The sequence below is a fragment of the Poecilia mexicana genome, unplaced genomic scaffold (assembly GCF_051168715.1).
Source record: "Poecilia mexicana isolate PSO_F unplaced genomic scaffold, ASM5116871v1 scaffold_21, whole genome shotgun sequence".
In the NCBI taxonomy this organism is placed as follows: Eukaryota; Metazoa; Chordata; class Actinopteri; order Cyprinodontiformes; family Poeciliidae; genus Poecilia; species Poecilia mexicana.
Window position 1 is genome coordinate 5,352,482 of NW_028263390.1, and position 14,603 is coordinate 5,367,084.

The window sequence follows — 14,603 nt, forward strand, 5'->3', positions numbered from 1 at the left end:
GAGTGAATGCTCTCTGGACTTGCATGACTTCACAGGCGACAAAGAAAGGGAAAAAAGCTGATTCCTTTATTGTTGTGCTGTTGAAATGAGCCCACAGAGCCTGTGGGCAAAAGCAAAGAAGACGAGGGCTAAACATGTCTGTATCCCAGACGACTGCTCGTGTTGCCGATGGGTGACTGGTGCTGCCGAGGTTCACCTTCCGCCCCAGCAGCATCTCCCAGCTGCGACACAAACCACCCGAGGTGCTGATTTGTTTCTGCAGCCGTCTTGTTGTTTCCTTCCTTCTGCATGGGACTACATCTTTATTCATCCGCAAGGCAGCAGAGACGAGCAGTGGGCCCGCATTGATTTACAGAAGCTCCAATGCAATCCATACAGGATTGGCTTGCTAATTCAAACACTTATTAATTTGTTGCATCAATGGAAAATGGATATGAACACATTGTCACATAGAGCGAGATTGATTAGTTTGATCCTTAAACCTTATGTAAGAGTGTAAATAATTGGCTGAACTGTGTTGATTTCCTTAATTTTGGGAGATCGGTGATCAACCACTCCTCACGTGAAGCTAATCTTATCCCCTGATCTTATTTACTTCGGCAAAGGTCTATAAATCAACCACTGTCCTCTTCTGCTCTCCTGTTAGAGAGGTTTGATTTACAGTCCCACCCACCAGGTCATGTCTGCACATTTGCAATTAACAATAGTTGTCACCTCTGACTTTTTTGCTATATTTAGCGACATTTCAGACAAAAAAAAAAGAAGAATTAATTTAGGCCATAATCTCAGTCGGCAGGTCAGCTTTTTAAACCTGCTGATTACCTTTGTAATCGGTGCAGCCCTAAAATAAATTGATAGGGCGATTTGAAGGTTTAAACTAACAAAAGAAGCTAGATGAAGTAAAAAAGTGTAAAAATAAACACCTTAAACTAGCACATGTGCAAAGTAATATAAATAAACCCTTAATGCCTGTTGATGCAAATAGGACACAAACTAAGAATCATGTCAATTTTTCAGTACAATTTATTAAAAACTGGCATGTCAAATATGACTTGGACTATTTGTAACGATCAATATAAGAGTCGAACGGCATTAAAGTAAATCCTGACCAACTGTTTGTATGTTTCAACTGACATTTTGAAGATTAATCTTTGGTCAGGAGTTCCAAGTCTTTAAGCCTGGAAGGTCTCTTTGTCATCACCCTAATGTTTGGCTCAAATCAGATTCAGGTCAGAACTCTGGCTAAGCTACTCCCAAAATGTAAACATTACTTCCAGAAGGAAAAACCCGTTTGTTAAAAGTGAGTTTAAGCTTAAACCTGCTTAAACATGAAAATGTTTGGCCTTAACTTTACATAAACTCAGGGCATAAGGGGGAGGCAAGGAGCAGCTTGCAAAATTACCCACACCCTAGTACATTTGAACTTTTTGCTGTGTTGAAATCACAAATTATCCATGTATTTTATCACACAGGTTTCTCAGTTTACCGTTTGTACATTTTGTTTTTAACTTCATCAGAGTCCTGCTTCATTTGGACCGTCTCGGTCTTCCTCCTTTCTGTTTACCCCCTCAACAGTTTTACCACTTCAGGTCTCCAAATTGTTTTCATGTGCGACCCATTAACACCAGGGTGTTTATCGTCCCTGACCAAGTTCAACGTGTTCAGCATGGCAGAAGAGCCACGAGTGGATACGACCCGGGTCGCGCTTTAGCATTTCCAACACAACTTGAGCGCAGCTGTACCTCATAATTAAGCGCCGAGGATTCTCGGTTGAGTGTGACAGAAATAAACGGGAGCAGGATACACCGCAACGCATGACTAAATTGCAGGTGATGGACAACTTGAGGATGCCGGTTCTGGCTGAAAACGGGTTGAGATTAACATCATCCGTCTTCATAACACCGACATGAAAATTAATGATCAAAATGTGGTTTCACTTCATCCATTTTTTTGCTGTGCTATGTCTATGTACAAAAAATTGTAACTATAGACAGCAGTTGCTGCTGGTCAATGCCTAAAGTTCATAAAAATTATGAATATTTGAAGATTTCAAACCAAACCAAAGGTTTTGAACTTGTAATGTGCCAAAGAGAGAAGTACATCTTCTTATTTTGCAATATGCAAACCGTTTTCAACAAGCTTGTAGTTTACACTTAATATAGTAGATATGGCTTTATACACATTTTTCAAATAGGAAAAATATGCAAGTCAGCATATATGCATCAGCACTGCATTTTCTCCAAAACTTGTTATAAATGGAAGTAGTGAATGGAAGAAGCTGAAAGTCCCATTTTTAAAAAAAATGTTTTTTTTTCAGGCCATGTTCTTACATTAAGTTCGAACCTCTTTCTACCTGAATTCATGACTACATTTCATTGTATTATACAAATATCACACAATTATTTAAAATGTATTTGTGTTTTTGCTTTCGAACAAGCTAATTTATCTACAGGATGTCATTTGAATGCAGCACCTACATTATTGGGATAAAAAATGGCATCTTGACCACATCAGGACTGGAAACACTCTTCAGTGAATTCACCACAGTAATATACAAGAGGCTATCTGCACAACAGTGATATTCCAAAATAATTACTTGATGTCTGCAGACATTTTTTTTTCTGAGAAAAAGGGCATATAAAAAGGGTAAAACAAGGATGAACTTTTCTCACCTGAAAAACTTTATGCTCACAAACAAGAGCAGAGATCCTCTTAGCTCTCCTTCATCTCTGAAGGATTTGGTTTCTTCAAGCAAAGTTTCAAATTGTTTCACAAACTTCAGCTAAAAAAAAAGAACAAAAAGATTTGAATAGAGGCTGAGAAAGAAATCTGTTTTCTACTACTACAAACCTCACCCACTTTTTGGAGGTAAATACACAAGATATTTCCATCTTAGCGAAGCATGGCTTCAGACACTTGCGTGTTACAAAAGTGTGTGGAAGTGCTTATCTGGTTTCTGTGGTAAATGAAGACGCATCTTGCTACAAGAGCTCCAGCAAGTTGCCAGTATTCAGACTTTCCTATGTAAAAACATGATAAAGATATTTATTTCCCAACAATTCTTTCTATATAGTTATATTAAAAATGCATTAAAAGAGAGCCATAGAAAAACTGATAGTAAATTGTTTCATACTTTCAAGTTTTCTAGGTTTTCTGGCTCTAAAACCTCCTGAAAGTTTCCCCTGCAACTCCATTTCATGCTCCTCATCTGTCCTTTCATGCCCTTTAGCTTTAGCCTCCAGCTACCATCTATAACTTCATAGCAGTTTGTGTTCTATAAAATAGATTTCATATGAAATACCTTAAAAATAGGATTTTATTGAAACAGAACCTTTACCTCTAGGAAATTAAAGTATTTTTGGGGTTAAGGGGGGTTGGAAATAAAATTCAAATTGCCTTTACAGCACAAATATTACGTGGTAAAGCAAGAACTGAAATCAATCTGGAGGGTGGTGTTTATTTGTTAATCAAGGAGAGTCTGAGAGGGATAATCAGTTAAATGTCAAATATAATTTTCATCTCCATTTCCTGATCAAATAACACCTTTCTGAAAATACAACAGAATAAAGCGTTAGAAGAAAAAGTCTCTTCCCTCCTTTCGTTTTCTGGTTGTTTGCAGGAGGCTAATTAGCTTCTCTCTTCTCCCGGGGAAATTTGAAAGTGCTTGTACTTCAACACAGAGTGCGGTTTAAGAATGGACACGATGCGAGGGGCTGAAAATTAATTCCTGTCCCGTTTATTGACTGTGATTAATTTTCCCTCCTGCTGAACCAAGCCCGCTTAAAGTCAAATTGTTCAGAATCCAGAATTCAATAAGAAGTTGAAAAGCATTTCTGCTTGCGATGAATTCCAATTAGTTACAACTAGACTTCTCAGGAAAGTGAGGCACCATTTTTTTCCCCCTTTCTTTTTCCTCCTCCATCCCTCCCAGCTGAATGTTTTGCTGAGGTTGCCCCGTCTGTCTCTCTGGGAGCCTGCGGTTCCTGCTCAAGTAAACTGGTGTGCCCTCACAAGCATATTCCCATTTTCTGCTTCACTGAACTGGTGGTCCCCAATAATCCTAACACCATCATTTAGTTAGGCAGGCTGTGGAGTGTTTTCATTTTTTCCCCCTTTTTTCTCTCCCCTTCTATTTTCTCCATTGCACACAGTCGGCTTGGATTCCCTGCGCCTAGCGTAGGAGAATTAATGTGTATAGTTTGCAGGCCGTCTTCTTTCAGCCTCCTTGAAAGAAGGGAGAAAAGAAAAAAGTAGAATCAACTCAAGAAAATGTGTTTTAAATTTATTTGGAAGCTGAATACTTTTATTTGGTGCTGGTTTCCTCCTGACTCTGCCAGTATCTCTGCTGAACCTTCTAGACGAACCTGGTTGGTCTTCCTAAAAAAAAAAAAAGAAAAAAAAAAAGAGAGAAAAGGCTTTCACACACAGAAGCCAAGGTGAAGAAGTGCTTTTCCATCATCTCTCTGGTGCTCCGTCATGCGGACAAGCAGCTTGGAGCAGAACAGCCGCTGTGCTTTTATACCGGAGAGAAAACGAAGAGTGAAAAGAGTGGGAGCGATTGAACAAGGCCCAGCGACTGAGAAAAGGAACACGGCAAGGAAGGAATTGGCAAAGTTGAGCGTTGCTGTGACACTGGCACTCAGTCAGGTGCGTTTTTTTTCTTTCTTTTTTTTTCCAATGTAAAGCAAAGACATGAAAGGGGGCGTACAATGACTTTATAGCAGCTTAAACTATGAGAGAAGGAGATGACCTCAAAAAGACAGGAAGTACTCAATGAAGACAATGTGGAAGCAGGAGAAATAATAGTTAAGCCTCTTCGCTTGTCCTTTGCTCCATGTCCTTTAAGACAGCAGAATTTTTCCTCCTTGGAGATAAGGATTTGATTATCCAGGACAAGCTTTGCTTAAGCTCAGACCTCTTCGTTCCACAGGCGGGAAAACGTCACAGACGAAACAATATGCTTAGGATATAAATCAAAAAGGAATCTTGCACAGTTTGGAAGAGTGAAACAAGCATCTTTTCAGAGGTCGGCAAAGAACAAAGGCAGCCGGGGCTTACGATGATGGACGCAAATCCTGAGTCCTGGTAACTACGCACTCCGGCTTCCATCTTAAGTACGGCTGACAAGAACTTTGATCTCGCACATTCAGTCACCTGGCTCTCCTCCACCAGCCTGGATAAGTCTAGACAGATAACGCACACAAGTTTGTTCCCAGAATTTCAACGGTTTGCCCTGTCAGACTCCTTCTTTCTGAGGTAGTCCTACCTTCCACATCAATTTAGGGGACCAGACCGAAAAATAGAACGTACCTGAGCTGGTTTTCTCAGATCGCTCGAGTAGCTTAACTTAAACTGATGCAAGCACGGTCAAGTGGAAGTTATTAAATGTTAAAGAGAGTTCTTTGACATTGAGGTTATGTGAGGTTATTAATGGTATTCATTCTCCAGTTGCCAAACTGCTATGACTTTCCATTTGAACACAATGTCAGAATCTCAACATTTCAAGTTAGAAAAATCAAATATGGCTCCCTTGTCCTAGCTACGTTAATAAACTGTTGATTAGAAAGTTACAACTAAAAACAAAGCAACAGTTCTGGGAGTATTTTCTATGTAGAAGAAAACAAGAGAGTACGTCCCATATAAACTGCAGGGTTGACAGACACCATCTCTGTTGGGGTTTTGGGGTGTTTGGCTCCAGTTTTTAAATGAATAATGACAGTATGATCTGTGGCATGTGGTTTTTGAGCACTTAAGAGAAGATGTAAGTCATTTTAGAACATCATAAAGACTAGCCTTGACAGAGTGCACTGTTTTTTTTATTTTTTATTTATTATTATTTTTTTTTTTATCTTAACACCTAGCTCCTGCTTGTCTAGATTAGGAAGTGGGTTATATCAATCAATCAATCAATCAATCAATCAATCAAATTTTATTTGTATAGCACATTTCAGCAGCAAGGCATTTCAAAGTGCTTTACATAATTAAAATAAAAACAGCATGTGACATTGAATAAACAGTGAGAAAGAGAGAGATTTTGAAAAAAATTAAAAAAGATAAAAACATTAAAACCCGCACCCCTTTTAGGACTTCAGTTAAACATAGTTTAACTGGGGCTCTAACCCTCTGGGACTTTAGTCAAAAACACCGTTTGACAGGGACTCCAACCTCTAGGTTTTTAGTTGAAATGCCGTCAACTGGGACTCTAAACCCCGTAGGACTTTAGTTAAACGTCGTTTAACTGGGACGTTTTCAGGGGGGGCTTTATATCATTAAAACGTAAACAGTGAGAAAGAGAAATAAAAAGAAATTAATAAATAGATAAAAACTAAAGATAAAAACATTAAAAACATCGAAGACATCAAAACCCACACTCTAATAATAATTTAGCCATAAGCAACTCTAAACAGGTGGGTTTTAAGTTGAGATTTAAAGGCACCCAGTGTTTCAGCTGTTTTACAGTTTTCTGGAAGTTTGTTCCAAATCTGTGGTGCATAGAAACTGAATGCTGCTTCTCCTCGTTTGGTTCTGGTTCTGGGGATGCAGAGCAGACCAGAACCAGAAGATCTGAGGGGTCTGGAAGGTTGATACAACAATAACAGATCTTTAAGGTATTGTGGTGCTAAACCGTTCAGTGATTTATAAACTAACAGTATTTTAAAGTCTATTCTTTGAGCTACAGGGAGCCAGTGTAGGGACTTTAAAACTGGTGTTATGTGCTCTATTTTCCTGGTTTTAGTGAGAATGCGAGCAGCAGCGTTCTGGATCAGCTGCAGCTGGAGGATTGATTTATTAGTCAGACCTGTGAAGACGCTGTTGCAGTAATCAATGTGGCTGAAGATAAACGCATGGATGAGTTTCTCTAAATCGTGCTGAGACATTAGTCCTCTAATCCTGGAGATGTTCTTCAGGTGATAGAAGGCTGACTTTGTGACTGTCTTTATGTGGTTCTGAATGTTAAGGTCAGAGTCCATCACTACTCCCAGGTTTCAGGCCTGATCGCTGGTTTTCAGTTGTAATAACTGAAGCTGTGCACTGATTCTAGTTCGCTCCTCTTTAGGTCCAAAGATAATAACTTCAGTTTTGTTTCTGTTCAGCTGGAGAAAGTTTGCTGCCTCAGTGAGACAGACAGTAAATTCCCAACAATCCAGGCATTTGTGCTGAGACTGTAGTCCTCCTTAAAACGTCACGTTTGACTGGATTCACAGCTCAAGAAAACATATACAGCAAGCAAGAAAAAAAAAGCCAAGGACCAGAGAGGACTGTCTATGTTATAGTTTGTTTGTGTGTGTTGCAGCTTGCTGGATGGAAGATATTGATTTTAGTGTTTTACATCCAGCGCCTCTCACCTCCTGTGCTTTGTCCCCTTTAAAATATCTTGTCATGTATGTAGGCAGAGCTTCTCCAGTAGCCTGACACAACACAGACCTGTAATTAAAGTCAAAACATGTTCCTCCTTCAAAGTGAAAGTTGAAACCAGAAGTTTATTTTACACTGAACAAAAAGACATGCACCTTTTTTCCCCCCGCTGTCTGAAGTTAAATCAGACCAAACTTCTCTTGCTTTAGGTCGGTTAGAATTACTAAAATAATTTCCATTTGCTAAATGCAACAGTGTTGTACCAGATGAACTGGCAAGCGTAGTTTAGAAAAAATTGAGCCACTGGGATTTTCACACACCAATGTCTCTTGGATTTGCAGAGAATGCTCTGAAAAAGATAAAACATCCAATGAGCAGTAGTTGTGTGGATGGAAACGACTTGCTAATGTTGTACTGTGTTGCATTGCCTAGTTCAAACAGGCAATGCAATAACGTACAATGAGGGTACTCAACTCTAGTCCGGTGGGCTGGTGTCATGCAAGTTTTAGATGCGTCCTTGATCCAACAGACCTGAATCAAATGGATGAATTACCTCCTCAGTAGGGAATCAATTCCACCAGAGTCCTGCTAATGACCTGATTATTTGACTCGGGTGTGTTGAAGCAGAGATTGATCTAAAAGTTGCACAACACAATGAATCTTGACCAGGTCCATCTCCTTTTGGTCTGTGTGCCTATCTTGAGGTGGCTACCTCTAATTGAATAATGAACAATGTCACAAATCATCTTAAGCTAATTTCTTTTACAACTGCTTCATTTTACTCTATTGCCTCAAGGGTCAATCCAGAGGCAATTGACCTCTGGATTCAATTGCCCTTTAGGATGTGGTGGAAGTGAATAGATTTGCATCATGGTCATATTGGCCCCTTGTGCATGACGTCACTCTCTTCAAAACACGGCCTAGTCCACCATGACAGACATCAAAAATATCACTTTTTAGTTGATTTCTCTTTAGAATGGTCATAGAGTGCTGAACATTTGTGTGTGGTCAAGGATGCAAGCCAAACTTGTCATTTGATTCTATAACTTTTAATTAGGAAAGGTATGGCTAGCACCCGTCAATCATAAGGACCAGCAGCCCTCATACACTCGCAGATTAGCAGTGAATACTTTCTACGAGATGAAGATTGGCATTCATGTACTTTTAAAAGTACATAATTCAATCACATATTGCATTATGGAGAAGGTATGCGTATAATCATTAATGACCATGGATAGAATGCCTCACCATCATGTAAGCATCTAGACCAGGGGTCCCCAAGCTATGGCCTGTGGACCGGATCTGGCCGGATCTGCCTCATTTGGTCCGGCCCCCTGAACAATACCGGATCTGGCACGCCTCCCTGAACAATACCAGAGAGCATTCAGTGTTTTTTTTCATATGTATGTGGATTTTTCTTCAACCACCAGGGGGGCTCTTGAGCAGATATGAAACTTAGTTTCCCTCAATGGAATATATACTAGTCAGTACCAGTCACCGTTTCGCTCACGGTTTTTTTCCATTTGCATTCTGGGTAAAAATCTATCTACAAACGCGAGTATGTTGTCGGCAGTAATCCCGGAAAAACCGCACACCGGACCGCGCAGGGTAAAACACTCAGAGTTCAGTTGATCTGTTTGGATCAGACAGATCCAACTGATTGATGAATTAGCGCAGATTTTTCTGCAGATGGGAACCAGGAGGAAGTGCGTTCAGACCCCAGTGGGTGAAGTGATGCTAATTTAAGTAAATTCGCTTGATTTAATTTATTAAAAGTTATTGGGGCCTCAGTCAGTGGTTTTTGTCACTATGAGAAAAATGTTGATACATTTATCTGCTTAATTTGTGATGGGATCTGGATTCACGGTGAATATTAACTAAACCGCATAAAATGCGACTAAATAGCCGATGTTAATATAATTGTAATTTCACGGGTAAAAATAGTATAGGACCGATTTTTTTATGTTGTCAGTCAAGATAACGGATAACAAAAAAAGTCTAGCGCGACCTGCCGCCCTGACACCAACTCACACACATCTTCATTCACAGTCTTGTAAATCGATTTTTATTTTCTTGGACATTTTGATGTTAGTTTGTTGACGTCTCAGTTTTATTCGCTGGGAAAATCAATCAGCAGCTTGAGGTGACTCTGCTGCTCTCTAGTGGCGAGAAGCCGTAATGTTGGCTGGTAACAATCGGAATGCATTGTGGGAGATGTAGTTTGTAGTCAATTTGTGCTCAAAACCTATTTTAAGTCAATCATGGGCCTTTAAAACGTTAGGGGGGCCACATAAAATGACATGGGGAGCCACATGTGGCCCGCGGGCCTTGAGTTTGACACATGTGGCCTAAGGGATGTACTCTGAAGGAGATCCAAGCCATTTTTAGGCTGGTAAGAAGAAGCTGGTATAGTTTGTGTTTATACAGTCCTGGAATGTTCTAGATATGTTCAAGATGAAAAGGTAAATTGTCTCAAACCTTTTTTTGTTCAAAGCATACCTTTACAAGAGTTCATGGGAGGTTGCACTTATTCCATACATCACATCTAGGTGAGTCAGATGCTGTTTACCAAAACCAGGTTAGTTTGCTGCTCCAGGTTCTGCCACGTCTCATGGAGTTTACTTTAAGGATGGAAGAACTTAATTTGGCATGTGTTCAAAGTTTATTTAGCTTTCAGTAAATCTCGTAAGGAACATAGAAATACAATTAAATAAAATCAATTTATGTTATGCAATTTGGTACCCACATTTCTTGGAAAATGCTTTGAAACCACAGTATTTGTGCTCAAGCCCTATTGTAACGTGAGAATTTCTATAACGGCCTTGTTTAACATTGATCTGCAAATATCGTGTGAGAAGTTTTGGTTTTAAAATGTGATTTATTTTCCCACAGTCAAACTTTAGATTGTAGGTGGCAAAAATGTGGTAAAGGAATGAGTTTATCTGAAAAGATGCACATTTCATAGCAAATCTCTGAATTATTTAGATGTTTGAAATTCTTGCACCATTTAACTGATGTTTTCTTGTGAGAAAACAAGTAAAAAGAAACTGTATGAAGACAAACAAATAATTTACCAATCCCTACCTGTCTAATGTGTTATTGTAGAGTAGATGAATAGCGGGCACTAGGTTTACTTTCAGACCATATTGATTACCACTAAAAAGACATGCTGAAGTCTGCTTGGAAAGTTTGTGGAAAGTTTTGTGTTTGGTCAAGAGCCCAACATATGAAACTAAATAAATAAAAGACTGTTCAAATCCCCGAGCAAATGTCTACATCAGCAAGTCCAAAAAATGTCAGAACAGTCAATTTATAATCCACACTGCCACTGCTAACGATGTTATCTTGATTAAAATTAACAGATCATTTGTCTAAAAAATAACTGGGCCAACTTAATATCAGTTTTATTTGTTAAGCTTGGAGAAGAATCGGATTGCAATGAATAATAAAACCACAAACTGTATCTGCTGTTCTTCTCAAACTGCTTCTTTGCATGGTTTATATCGGAAATGTCAGAAGTAATTGAGAGACATGTATGTGGAGAACCGAAATTAGTAGAGGCTAAATTGCCTTCAGGCCTGTATCAGTTTATATAAGCCATTTCCTGGCCTTTAAAGGAGAAATATAGGAGATTATAGAAAGTTTGAGCTGATTTTCTCTTTATTTCTGGCATTTCTTTCCAAAAGGTTTTGATGATGTCATTACTGAGAAATCTGGATCTGAGATTTCATCTGTTGCTGGCTTGCTAGCTAAAAATAATTCAGGCTCTTCCATAGGTAAAAAATTTATTCTTTTACTTGCCATGCATCCCTGTTAAGAAAATGAAACCTGGGGATGTAGGGGTTAATAATTTAGGGCAGTGTGCCACAATGAAGGGAAAATGACACAGAAAAACCAATGAACAACTCAAAACCACTTGTGTTCTTAATTTTTCTCGTTCTCTCTGTCGGCTATGCTACACACACTTGTTGGCATAGCAACTGACTGACAACACATGAAGGACGGAACATTCAGCATGTTACAGTGTCATGTTTTCAGGTTTGATGTTTATTTTGTGATTAAGTGATCGTCTGAACACATCTGTGGTTGATTAATCAATTTAAACACCTGCTATACTGATGATCTGTCAGAGTTGGTATATAAGTCGCCGTATTAACAAAACCAACACACAGAATTCCACAGCACGTCTACATGTTAAAGTTTCAAAGTCAAGCTAGCATCACTGACCTTCTCCCTCGTTATTTTTAGTTAAAAAAAATTCCTGACCTTGTTGTCTAGTTTTTGTAGTGTTAGCAATTAGTAGCAAAGCACTGCATCCCTTTTTCTTTTATGCATCGGATATACATTTAAGATTTAGCGGTTATGTTGACAGCTTGACAGCTAACATCAATGGTAGTCATCGTCAGTGAGCAGGTTTTTTTGCCCTTGTGCCTTCGATGTCATGTTGCAACTTGTCTATTCATGAAATGTGAGAGGTGTGATGCTCATGTCCAAAAAATCAATATCAAGCTATTTTATGCTGTGATCAAATGAATGCTAGTGTTAAATGGGTAAGAAAGCAATTTGGAAGTGCCATTTTTGTATGGCAAAACAAAAGAACAGGTTACCCAAAGTAACTGAGGTATTAAAGTTGAAGAAAAACATGAAAAATTCAGTTTGGTTGTTCTCCATAAGAGAACATGGAAAATAAACCATAAAAAAACTCAAGAATGTGGAGGGAGGAAAAAAATCAAGAAGGCTTTAATAATACTGTGATCAAAAGCCTAATAAAAGCCTCTATCATCAAAGACAAATGAGTAAGCTGTGTAAGCAGCAGTTTGAGAAGTGATCAAATGAAAGTAATTACAACCATTTCTGCACCTTTTTAATCATCCTTTCACTTGCGGGATCAGATGGGTTAGTAGGATTCGAGATTTCCTCTTTTATCGTCCCTTTGTCACTGAAGTCAGCTAAATGGAATGAGGAAACCACCAAGTTAATTTAGAGACCTGCAATAAATGAGAGGCGGAGTGGACATCCCCCGCAGTTTAATTAATTAGATAGAGTGCGTTTGGAAAAAACGTGAAACAGAGAAAAGCTGATGTCATGGCTTCTGTGTAAAGTTGGTTACTTAGTTAGTTCTGCCGACGCTTGTATTAGAGTTTAGGGAGCTTTGGTTTTATATGCAAACGTCAGGCTGATGAAGGTGGAATAACCATGCAGTGCTGAAAGTGTGGTGCAGTTTATTTCATTGTGTAAAAGCCAGTTAACGCAATTGATGCCCCACTGAGACATTAAAGTTTTATATCCCTGCATAACAGACGTAGTCAGACTTTGTACTGTATGCCTCTGGGAGACTGCGCAGGAGCAGAAATGTTGATCCTGGATCATTTTCAGAGCTCTTACAACTTTCCCCATATCATTTTTGAGCAGTTTTCATGCATTTTTAAAGGTTTTTGTGAGATTTTACTACACCTTAACATGTGTACAGTATGAATAAATCGTCATGTTCATTGCATACTTTGAAAAAAAATGTGATCTAATCAGCTAAAACTATGTTGCCTGAGAATAAAAAGTACAATTTAGTCCATTTATCCTCTAAGATCTTGTGCTATAATGACTTCTACTCTTAAATTAGATTTTCCTTTAACCATATTTACTTCAGTTATGTTTGCAGTTTTAAACATTGAAAGTGAATAATGAAAGCATAAGATTTGAGAAAAGTAGATTCTTTTTTGAGGATTTTTATTTGTTTTTATAGCTGAAGTGAAATAAGCTCCTTTTGTTGAAATCTAATTAATTGAAAACTTATCTAATACAAAAAAAACAAAACAAAAAAAAACAAAAATCCACATCTGAAATAAAGAATAAATCCAGCTAAGTGTTTCTAAGTAAATGGCTCAGTTGAAAATGATCTTTGGGCACTCTTCTAAACAAACACAACGCCAGAGTCAATTCATGAAAGAAAATCCCTGAAACAATATTAAAACAGAGAAGAGAAGCTTAACACATAAAACAATCATGCCACCATTAAGAGAAATGGTTGTAATAAAATGAAACTGTGCACATGGAAGCGCATCGATTTAAAAACTCTCAGCACCTGTAGGGGAGTTCGGTCCGACATCAAACGCCCCACAAGATAAAACGCTTCCAAGTGTAAAGTGCATTAAAAAGCATCTGCCTTATTGCGCAATTAGTCAAACACGGCAGGCGGCCTGCAGCGCTAACATTAGGATTTTGAGGAGGAGGACAGCTTTAGAAAATGAGCAGCTCTGCTCCCGCTGCCTTTCACTGAGCTGAAATGGAAGGAAATGAACTGGGTTGTTGGCCAGGTGAGGGGAGGATCCTTCACAACTCCAAGGCTCCTCTTTCACAAACTCGTCTTAGATTCAGCGTTCAATAAAAAACCAGAGGAACCATTTGGTCTACTTGTTTCTTAAAGGGGCAGTGTTGTGTAAGACTGACTCTTTTGAGCTTTACATCATGTTATGATGTCTTTCCTTCATCAAACCAGACCTGGAGTGTTGCCTTGATTCTTTCATGCATGTTTGAGAAATCCTTTAATCTCCCGTAGCAAAATTCAGCTCCTTCAGACTAGCCAGCAGCAATTAGCAAAAACCGGGTGGAACTGAGCTCATTATACTAGCTATTTCTGAGTGAAACGCTGGTGAAATCATTGCTAAAGGGTTAATAGAGGAGCCACGTTGTGACAAATACCTGAAGGTGGAGTTTTTGACAGAGCAGGAGTTTCTTAAAGAGACAGAGGCATTTTATAGAATGTACTGGAAAAATTAATAACACTGCCCCTTTAAGCTGACATGTTGCCCAACCACACAGTTCCTATGCAGATCTGAAGGATTTCAAGCACAGGTCAACAAAGCTACACTATCTAGCAATATGATTGCCAAAAAACTTGCCATCTTTGAATTTCCTTGTAATATTTTGGGGACATCTAGGATGCTTGGTGCTGGAGTTTTTCTGAGGGAAGTTTGTGTTTTATTTTCTGACATTTGAAAGGCAACACATGTTGGGGTAATTGGAGGCAATAAATTACCATCATATATGTATGCAGGTTAACCTTGTCATGGACTGGTGATGGGTTCCAGGAAGTGCTTAGCCACCCTACTAACCTTGGACACAATAAATTTTATATAATGTATATAACATACACTTCAGCTGTGTGAACACCATCCCTAATAGACTTTCCCATTTGTTGCATATGAGCATCGCACTGCAAAACTATTTGTACCTCTTTCACACATTCTGCC